This window comes from Nelumbo lutea, chromosome 1, assembly GCF_056320005.1.
Source record: "Nelumbo lutea isolate HS-2025 chromosome 1, American lotus-T2T, whole genome shotgun sequence".
Classification (NCBI taxonomy): domain Eukaryota; kingdom Viridiplantae; phylum Streptophyta; class Magnoliopsida; order Proteales; family Nelumbonaceae; genus Nelumbo; species Nelumbo lutea.
The window spans coordinates 90,444,248-90,453,949 of NC_142684.1; positions in this window are offsets into that span (position 1 = coordinate 90,444,248).

The window sequence follows — 9,702 nt, forward strand, 5'->3', positions numbered from 1 at the left end:
AGTTTTTCTTTCATCAAAGTCAGTGATTCTCCGATCCATTCAATAGTCTTTTAGGCTGCATTTCGAAATGATGCAAATAAATGTGAATGCAAATGTGTAGAATGTAAAACAGCTCATATAAATTGTAAAGTTGGGTTAGTTTTGCAATGACAAATTTACCCTTACCAAACAGATATTTTGCTGTAATGGATATAAACATGCATTTCAATAAAGCATATGCCTTTTTTTTATTAAGAGCCCACTTGAATGTAAATTTACTTTTTTTTATTGATATACTTTTACATCATATTATCAATGTAAATATGCATTGAAAAATGTGTTTTCTGTCATTTGTCAATGCATAAATATAATATTTCCAAATACAAACAAAAATGAACCTGAACCGGGATTTACACTCCATTTGCATCATTTCCAAACGCAGCTTTAGGAAAATCTGAACTAGGTGGTAAATTGAACTACATAGATGACTGGTTCCAGGTCTGAATGATTCAACTGTTTGGATCAACAGACACATGCCACATGGGCAAAGCAAACTCCTGGACCTTAATCAGAAAAAAATCAGAATTGCTTCTCATAAAGAACGCCTAACACCAACCAATGTTAAAAAATGACCCAGAAATAAAACCATTTTTTCCTTCAGCATGAACGGATCCACATGTAACATCATAAAATATAGGTAATATAAATATTATAAATAATCATGTTCTATGAATTATTCGATATGCTTTCTATTTTTCTTTTCATGAGTGTTCTCTGTTTGATTTTGTCTTGTTCTGAAAATCTATTTCTTTCGATTTGATCGAATAGGCTCAATGAAATCATGCTTTGAAGTTTGAATAATTCAAAAAAATAAAAAAACAATTAAGGTTTTTTAAGATAGCATCTTCAAAAGCACATTCAGTGGCTGATCTTACTTTTGAAATCATGCTTCAAATCATGGTTTTAAAAAATGACCTGGAAATGGAACCATTCTGGCCACCGGTTTCTAGGTCAACAGTTTGACCATCTGGCCATTCTAACTCAGAAACGAAACCGTTCTAGCCACCGGCAAGTCCCAAAGAAGTTTTGGTCTCGTGTTGTTTTGATAGCTTCTTATCTCATCATTCCTATCCTATGTCCAAAGCAAGTTGTGTTCTCTTTGCCTCCTAAGGTTTTTTGTTAATGATACTAAACAAACAAAGTTGTGTTCTCATCAACCGAATGTCACAATGTTGTGTATGTTTTATTCATGTTAATGATACTAAGTAAACAAAGTTGGATCCAAAGGCAATCTATGGGGTGTTCTTGGTTTATCTCCTACACAAAAATGATATAAATGTCTTGATCTAGCTACTAAAATGAAGTATATCACCAAGAATGTCACCTTTTGTGAGTCACAATCCTTCTTTGATCGTCCCTATGAGACTAAAGGAGTGGAAGAGACTTCCTCAAAAGCTATCCCTTTTGTTTTATCTCCTACCTCTCCTACTTCTTCCTCAAACCCTCCTCATGTTGAACATTCTTCCTATTGTCTAGTGGATACTACAAGTAATGAAAACCCTCTTCATGGTACTACTCCTTGTCTTGAGGCAACTGGTCTTGACCATAATGATGACATTGATGATGAAAGGCAGCTAAGTGTTTATCGAAGGGAGAGAAATAGAGACCTACCAGTGAATTGATTATGGTTAATCGGGAACTTTAGATTCTGGCCAAGGTATTGCTCCTCCCATTACTTCCTCTAATCTTGATTCAGATCTTCCGCCTTGCAAAAACTAGTTCATTCATGCACTCTTCCTCCTATTAATAAATTTGTTTGATGATTTCGTCTCCTTGCTACTACTCTTTTGTGTTGATATTGTCCTCTATCTCTACCCCTTCCAAGTACTCAAAAGCTATTGTTGATCCCAAATGGAAGGAAGCTATGGATGAGAAAATGAAAGCCTTGTCGAAAACTAACACTTGGGAGCTAGTGGAACTATTGGCTGGAAAAAGCATTATAGGGTGCAACTGGTTATATACAGTCAAATACAAGGCTGATAATTCCATTGAGAGGTAAAAAGCCAAATTAATTGCAAAATGATTCACCCAAACGAAGGAATTGACTATAGGGAGATTTGTTCTAGTTACCAAATTGAATACTATATGGTACTCTCTATTGCAACAATTTTTCTTGGAACTACATCAGTTAGATGTTAAGAGTGCTTTCTTAAACTATGATCTACAAGAAGAAGTATATATAGACCCTCCTCTAGGGTATGACGTGAGAGGAAAGGCATGCAAGCTAAGGACAATCTTATATGGCCTCAAACAATCTCCAAGGGATTAGTTTGAAAGATTATGCAAGGCAATGAAAGTTGTTAGGTACAAGAAGAACAGTGTTGATCACACATTACTCTATAAAAGAAATGAAAGAAAACTAACATCATTAATTGTTTATATTGATGATATGATTGTTACAGGAGATGATTCAAATGAGATTCAAAAGTTGAAAGACTCATTAACCTTAGAATTTTAAATAAAAGATTTGAGACCTCTAAAATATTTCTTGAGAATAGAAGTGGCTACATCTAGAGAGGCAATATACATCTATCAAAGGAAGCATGCATTGGACCTTCTAAAGGAGACAGGGAAGGTAGGAGACAAACCAGTAGATACTTCTATAGAGCAAAATCATGGGTGGCAAGAAGATGATGAGGAACTGTATCCTGACAAAGAGAGATATAAGAAATTAGTTAAAAAATTGCTTTACTTATCCCTCACAAGACCTAATATTGCATATGCAGTCCATGTGATTAGCCAATTTATGCATGCTCTACGAGTTACACATATGAGGGTAGTAGAAAGGATCTTGAGATACTTGAAGACATGCCTTGGAAAGGAATTACTATTTGAGAAATGTGACAAAATAGAGATGGAAGCCTACATTAATGTCAATTAGGCATGTTCTCATGGATATAGAAGGTCGATATCTAGATATTGTTCTTTTGTAGGTGGCAATCTAGTCACTTAGAGGAGCAAGAAGCAAACTGTTGTTGTAAGATCAAGCACCGAGGCTGAATATAGGGCTATGACCCATGGTGTTGCTGAACTACTTCAGCTTTAGATTTTTCTAAAGGAGTTGGGGATAAGAGTAATTGGACCTCTAAAAATGCATTGTGATAATTGATAGACACTTTGTGTGAAAAACAATTGTTTCTAGGGACCTCTACATCCTTTATATGTCATATATAAGACAACTTGTTGACGTTTTTACCAAGGGGTTCACCAAGACAAGATTTATGAAACTGTTATTTAAGTTGGGCATGAAAGATATGTCTATGCTCAGCTTGAGAGGGAGTGTTGTGAGACCTAGTTTGTAGTCTTATCTTTAGTAGTCAACTATTATCAGCATACTATTCTTAATAGTTAACAACTATCAACATACTAATCTTAGTAGCCAACTTCTACCAACATATTATTCCTAGTAGTCGACTACTTGATGAAGAGATTTCCTAGTAGTTAATACTAGGACACTGTTGTAATTTTTTTTTATTGCCCTAGTATATAATAGAAGGGTTGGCTCCACCGGCATTACTTTTTTGCCTTTCTAACATCTTTTCTTCTTCTCTAGTTCTCCTTTTCTCTTATTTCTTCTTGTTCTTCTTAGAAAACAAATATTTAATATAAAATAATTTAAAATTTTTAAATACTACTGAAATAATAAAAAACATATTAAATAATTTAAGTGTTGAAACCTCCGACTAACAAAAAAGTATGAAATAACTTTCAAAAAAGTTTTTTACTATATATTAAAAAATATAATAATAATTACAATTATCATTTTACTAATAATAAAAACATTGTTTAAATTATACTAATTAATAATTCTAGAAAATAATAAAATCTTAAAATCTTTATCTATATATTATATATTTATATGTACTAATAAAATGAATATTTTATTGTATTATCAATAATTATTTATTGTATTTTGTGATAAATATATTTTCAATAATTATGTATATATCTATTTTCATTTTGTTATTAAATTTTCAATAATTATTGGACATTAAACTATTGTTATTTAACTTTTTGAAATTTAATTTATTGTACTTATTGGATTGATTATATTTTTTTATAAATTTATTTTTAGTAATTATGTATTTTTGTTGTAATTTATTGATTAATATTTATTAGAGATTAAACTGTTAATGGAGATTACACTATTTATTGATTATTTTAATATGTTTTCAAGATTTAGGGTCTGTTTGGTTCGAGGGAATAGAAGCCTGGAATTGGATTTGGAATAGCCCATTTCGATTCCCATCATTTGGTTGAGCGTAATGGGATTCCCATTCCCATTCTAGGTGGAATGGGATTCCCCTATATTGGGAAATGGGCATTCCCTAACCCCCCCCCCCTAGGGAATACGATTCCCATTCTGATCTAATGTATTTTTACTTTTTATGACAAAAACACCCCCTTCGAAATCACTTCCCTAATCAACTGAAGGCTCTAAGCATCTCCTTCGGCCTCCATATCTTCCTTCATCCAACTAGTTGTTGTCATCATTGTTGATCCCATCTCTGGCAAGGTAAGACCACCGCTAACCATCATCGTCATCATCATCATCATCATCATCATCATCATCTTCTTCTTCTTCTTCTTCTTCTTCTTCTTCTTTCAAATCAATCACCTTTCTTACTACCATCTTCCTCCTCTAAAGATGTTTTTTTTTATATATTTTTTATGATTTGTAACAATGAAAATTTTCTTTTGAAGTTCTTTTTACAAGGGAAATTTGTAAATTTTAGCTAATTTTTGGATTCTTATTTTTACTTGAAACAAATAGCAACAATCATAATTCAATTCCAATTCCAAACTGAACCAAATAGGCACCAAGAATAGGTGATTCTGGTTCCAATTTCTGGCCTTGCCTGCAAATCAAATGTACCCTTATTGTATTTTTGTTATAAATTTATTTTCAATAATTATGTATTTTTGCTATAATTTTTCAATAATTATTGGATATTAAACTATTATTATTTATTGGAGATTAGACTATTAATTTAGATGAAATTAATTATTATTATTATTATTTTTGTATTGTAAAAAATTATTAAAAGTGAATATAAAATATAAATAATTATTAATTATTAAAAAAATTAAAATATAAAAAAATTATTCACTCTTATGTGTTTCTATTGTTTCTATTGTATCACTTTCGTTTAACAAAACCCATCGCATGGGTCCCCACTACTAAATAAATAAAACTCTACTAACACACCCAACCCAACTTTAATACTATTTGAGCTGACCTAGTTATATTACATTGATGTTATTATCATTTAATATAGGTTAGATATGACTCCACTAGCTTTCTTGGTTACATAGAGGAGAAAGAAACTAAGAAAAACTAAGAAAAATAATTATTAGATTATTAATTAATTAATCTTATAATTGTTATTTCATTAAATAATAGAAATTTATTATGATTAAAAATTAGTTAAATGAATGGGTTTACAAATTTCAAAATGATTAATTAAATACTTAGATGATTAAATAAATAGAAAAATGTTTAAATAATCAAAAACATAAAACATTTATACAGTAAAATTTAATTAAATAGAAATTGTTATAATAATAAATGCTAATGATAAATAGCAAATAAAATGGATTTAAAGGGCAAAAGTTAATTCAATAATATAAAATGATAAAATAGTTACTAAAATACTGAAATGATTAAATTAGATAAAAAAAAACTTAGCTTATAATTAGTTAAACTCAACACTTGATTAAACTTATTTAATTAATTTTACTTAATTAACATTAACTAAAGCCAATTAGATTTGTAACATTTTCAGTTTAATTCTTTAAAATTAAATAAGGAACTCAAATCAAATGTACTAGATAAATAGTGGGTCTCAAACAAAGTGACGTGGGTCCCATTCTTATTCAAATAAAAGATTTATTAATTATAAAGACTTTTAATGGTTTGAGTTTAATTCTTTTAGGTGAAATATTTTATTAATTACAGACTTGATTTTACTATTTTTACAACTGTAATCTAATTTAGCCTTTAAAAATAAATAACTCAAAATAGATTTATCAGATAGATAGTAAATATCAAATAAAGTGGGTTATTGTTTACAAATATTTAATCTCTTAAATCAAATTAAAAACAAGTGGGTTTCAAACAAAGTAGGTCAGAATAGATTGCCAATTACAAAGATGTAAGGCTCATATTAATTTTTCTAATTTAAATTTTTATAGTTAAACAGTAAATTTCAAACTAAATAATACACAGATGTAGTTGCCCCGTACTTAATACGGGTCGTTCTCTAGTGACACATGCGTGAAAAAGCCCGATCTGCTGAAAGAAAATACCGAAAAAAAAAGATCTGCTGAAAGTAGTTGAAGGGGCCCATCTTAAATTCATGGGAATAGACATGTAATATTCCAAATGTATGGTTTAAGATGCACTTGCAAGTCAAAAAAAGGAACCTAAACAAGTGGGCTTGGGTTGATAGTTTGTTAAAATTGAAGGGCCCATCTTAAGGCCAAGCCCAAATGTTGTCGAAAACAACATATCAACATATCACCAGATTTTCTCCTCCTCCACTATCGACTGAGCTCGAGAAGGAAACAATGGATGCTGATTGTGTAACATGCGTAACATATCTGGCAACTGCGCCAAACAATGGCATTGAACAACCGAGATGAGATCAGCGCCCCAAATGCACATCTCAGTGTACATTGACAATATCTTCCGTATTTGTCATTGGGAGATATCCCAACGGTTGGGATGTGGTGTGAAGCGCTGTGGGGCGCTGATGTGAACTCTGAACAACCACCAAGGGTTTTTGGTTTCTGGTACGAGAGGAAGAAGTGGAGAAAGAATTAAGAGCCAAATCTCCGTTGAACTACTCCAGACATGAATCATCACGCCCTTCTTTTTCTTTTCTTTCTGCGAATAACGTTTAGTACAAGCAAAATTACTTAGGTCAGCGGTTTGGTGACCGCCGGCATCCTTTAAACTGCCGGCTAGACATGAGTTGACACTTTGACAGTTCAGTGGCCATTATCTATGTTTGTGTTGCCCTAGGTTATGAGCGTCATCCTAGAAGACAAGCCGCTGCCTTAGGGATCCGGTTCAACCATTCCCAAGCCAATGGTTTTTCGGTTAACCGCCAGTTTAGGCAAATGACAGAAAAAGGTGATTTATAAAAAACGGCCGGCTCAGATAATGTTGGATTTTAATCTCATAAGAGATTAAATTCAATGGGTTTGATTGGTCAATTACATGAGAAATTGCACCTGCACACTTGGTTGAAAAATCAATTTTTCTCTTACAAAAAAAAAAAAAAAAAACCTAGTTTTGAACTTGTCCCACATTGGATAAATACAATGTTTGTTTTCAATATTTCAACAGGAGTTGATTTACATTCCTTAGAATTAGTAGAGGAGAGTATGGGGATTTGATACCGCGCAACGCGCAATGAGGCGCTTTAGAAGCACACTTTGCTCGCACTTTGCACGCACCCGCGTGGCTCGCGATGGGTGGCTTTGGTTTTGGTGCGTTGATGACCGTTGATCACCGTTGATGAGATCAACGGTCACGATTCAATCGGGTGTGATCAAGAGGCACAATTCAAAGTTAACAGTCGCCAACTGTTTACAACTTTTTAAATAGTCACAATGTTTGAAATTATGACTGTTCAAGGTGCCTTCTCTAAACCAGCACCTACCTTTTCCTCATGCATTTTCACAAATTATTTAAGGAGCATGAATCAGACTCCAAAACACACAATTTCAAAATTCACTATCTCTCTCTCTCTCTCAGTCCGGTCTGCTACAGTCTCACAGAAGGTTTCTTTGGAGACTCTTCAACTTTGCTGGTTGCAGATTCTCGCCCAAGGCTCTGTTGTATTTTGGGAACGAATTTACCTATAACCCAACAGCAAACTCAATAAAACTGAGTGGGGGCAAATAACGTTCTAAAGACAGTGTCTTCAGACGCGCCTCAGAGCTTCTTCTCCAAAGTTACAGTGACCCCATCTTTCCCAACAGATAATGTAAGACAACGGTCAAAATCGCCGAGCTAGAATACTGTTGTTAAGTTAAACAACAATTACTTTCTAACCACTGACACAAATTTGAATATTTGATAATGGTGGCGGTCCTGACTACTGATACTGATTATGGTAGAAGATGTTTTTTTTTTTCTTGACCGTCGCCTTAGCACCATTAAGGACAGGAGTTAACACCACCGATATTGATGTCATATAATTCCATTTTTCAACCAAAAGCGGCGGTCAAGACCATCGGCTTAGATCTATTTGTCATTTTAATAAACCAACGCCTTAGCTAAAGTATGTAATCGAATCCGATGGTTTGAACCACCAGCTTAGACTGAATTGTTATCTATCTAATCTGTTGCCATAAATGTCTTATTTTATCAAAGGTGGTCGTTACGATTGCCGGCATAGATGCATTATAAAACTCCAGCTTAGGTACATTGAACCTAAAGTATAAAATTATTAAATCAAATGCATGGTGGCATATTGAAAATTTCCTACTAAAAAAATATGTCATTAATTATAGATGAATCGATTTTTGGTTAAGTATCGATTTTTTGGCTAAGTACCTCATCATTTGGTCTGCTTCCAAGTGGCCGATGACTCAGGCCGAAGTGGAGAACTTTGGCTGCTGAGCGGAATCGAGCTAGGCAGGCTAGGTGGTGAGCTTCTTGTGAGGTGCTGGGCTGACCAGGTGTCGAGTTGCCTATGAGGTGCCGGATTGACCAAGTGCCGAGCTACTTGTTGGCGAGCTGAATTGATGAGCTTCGTTGCTCTTTAGAGACTTGCAAGGGACCAAATGTCAGAGGACTCGGGGTGGCTAACCCGACGTGGTCGCTCCGATGCTTAAGTCAGTACTCTCATAGTAAACTGTGAGCTAAAAATCACACAGAATGAGAGCTAACCCGACGTGGTCGGGGTGGCTAACCCGACGTGGTCGCTCCGATGCTTAAGTCAGTACTCTCATATCTGGGCCTTGCTTGCTCACTTGCCCCTTGTCATTGGGATTGGTGCCTTTATATAGGCCTTGCTCATGTACCGCCCCCAAGATCTCTGAGAGGTCGTGTCTAATTGGTCCAAGATTCCTAGAGGTAACTGTCATGCACGTTGACCACCCTCCAGATCGTTCGGCACGTGGGCCAACTTCTAAGGATCGTGGGAGTGTTTGGATATGCATGCCAAATTCATCGGCGAGCACGTTTTGCAAGTCGCCAAGTCGACACATGTGCCAGACCGCCAGATTGCGCCTGTGCTAGGCCGCCAGGTCGTGCCTGGGCCAGGCCACCAGGTCGTGCCTGGGCCAAGCCACCAGGTTGGACACCATATCAACTTGGCAAGTTGTTGCTTGAGTGGTTCCGGGTGTCACCTAGTTGTTTTGAGATGCCATGTGTCACAATGTCATTGGAGGGAAAAATTCGCTCACATCATTTGCCCCCACTCCCGAGCTGAAAGTAACTTCGATGAAGGAAGTAGATTTCTCCTTGTGGCCCAGAATGAATAATTCGATGAGCTCGTAAGTGTCGATTCAATTCATTAGGCTCCAAGAGCGACTCGTAGTCCACTCCTTGATTTTGCCCATGCCGAAGAGGCGACTGGGTCTTATGTGGTGAGGAGGTATTCGCTAGTTCGGTATTTTGGCCCTTAGGCTCTGGGAGTGACTCGT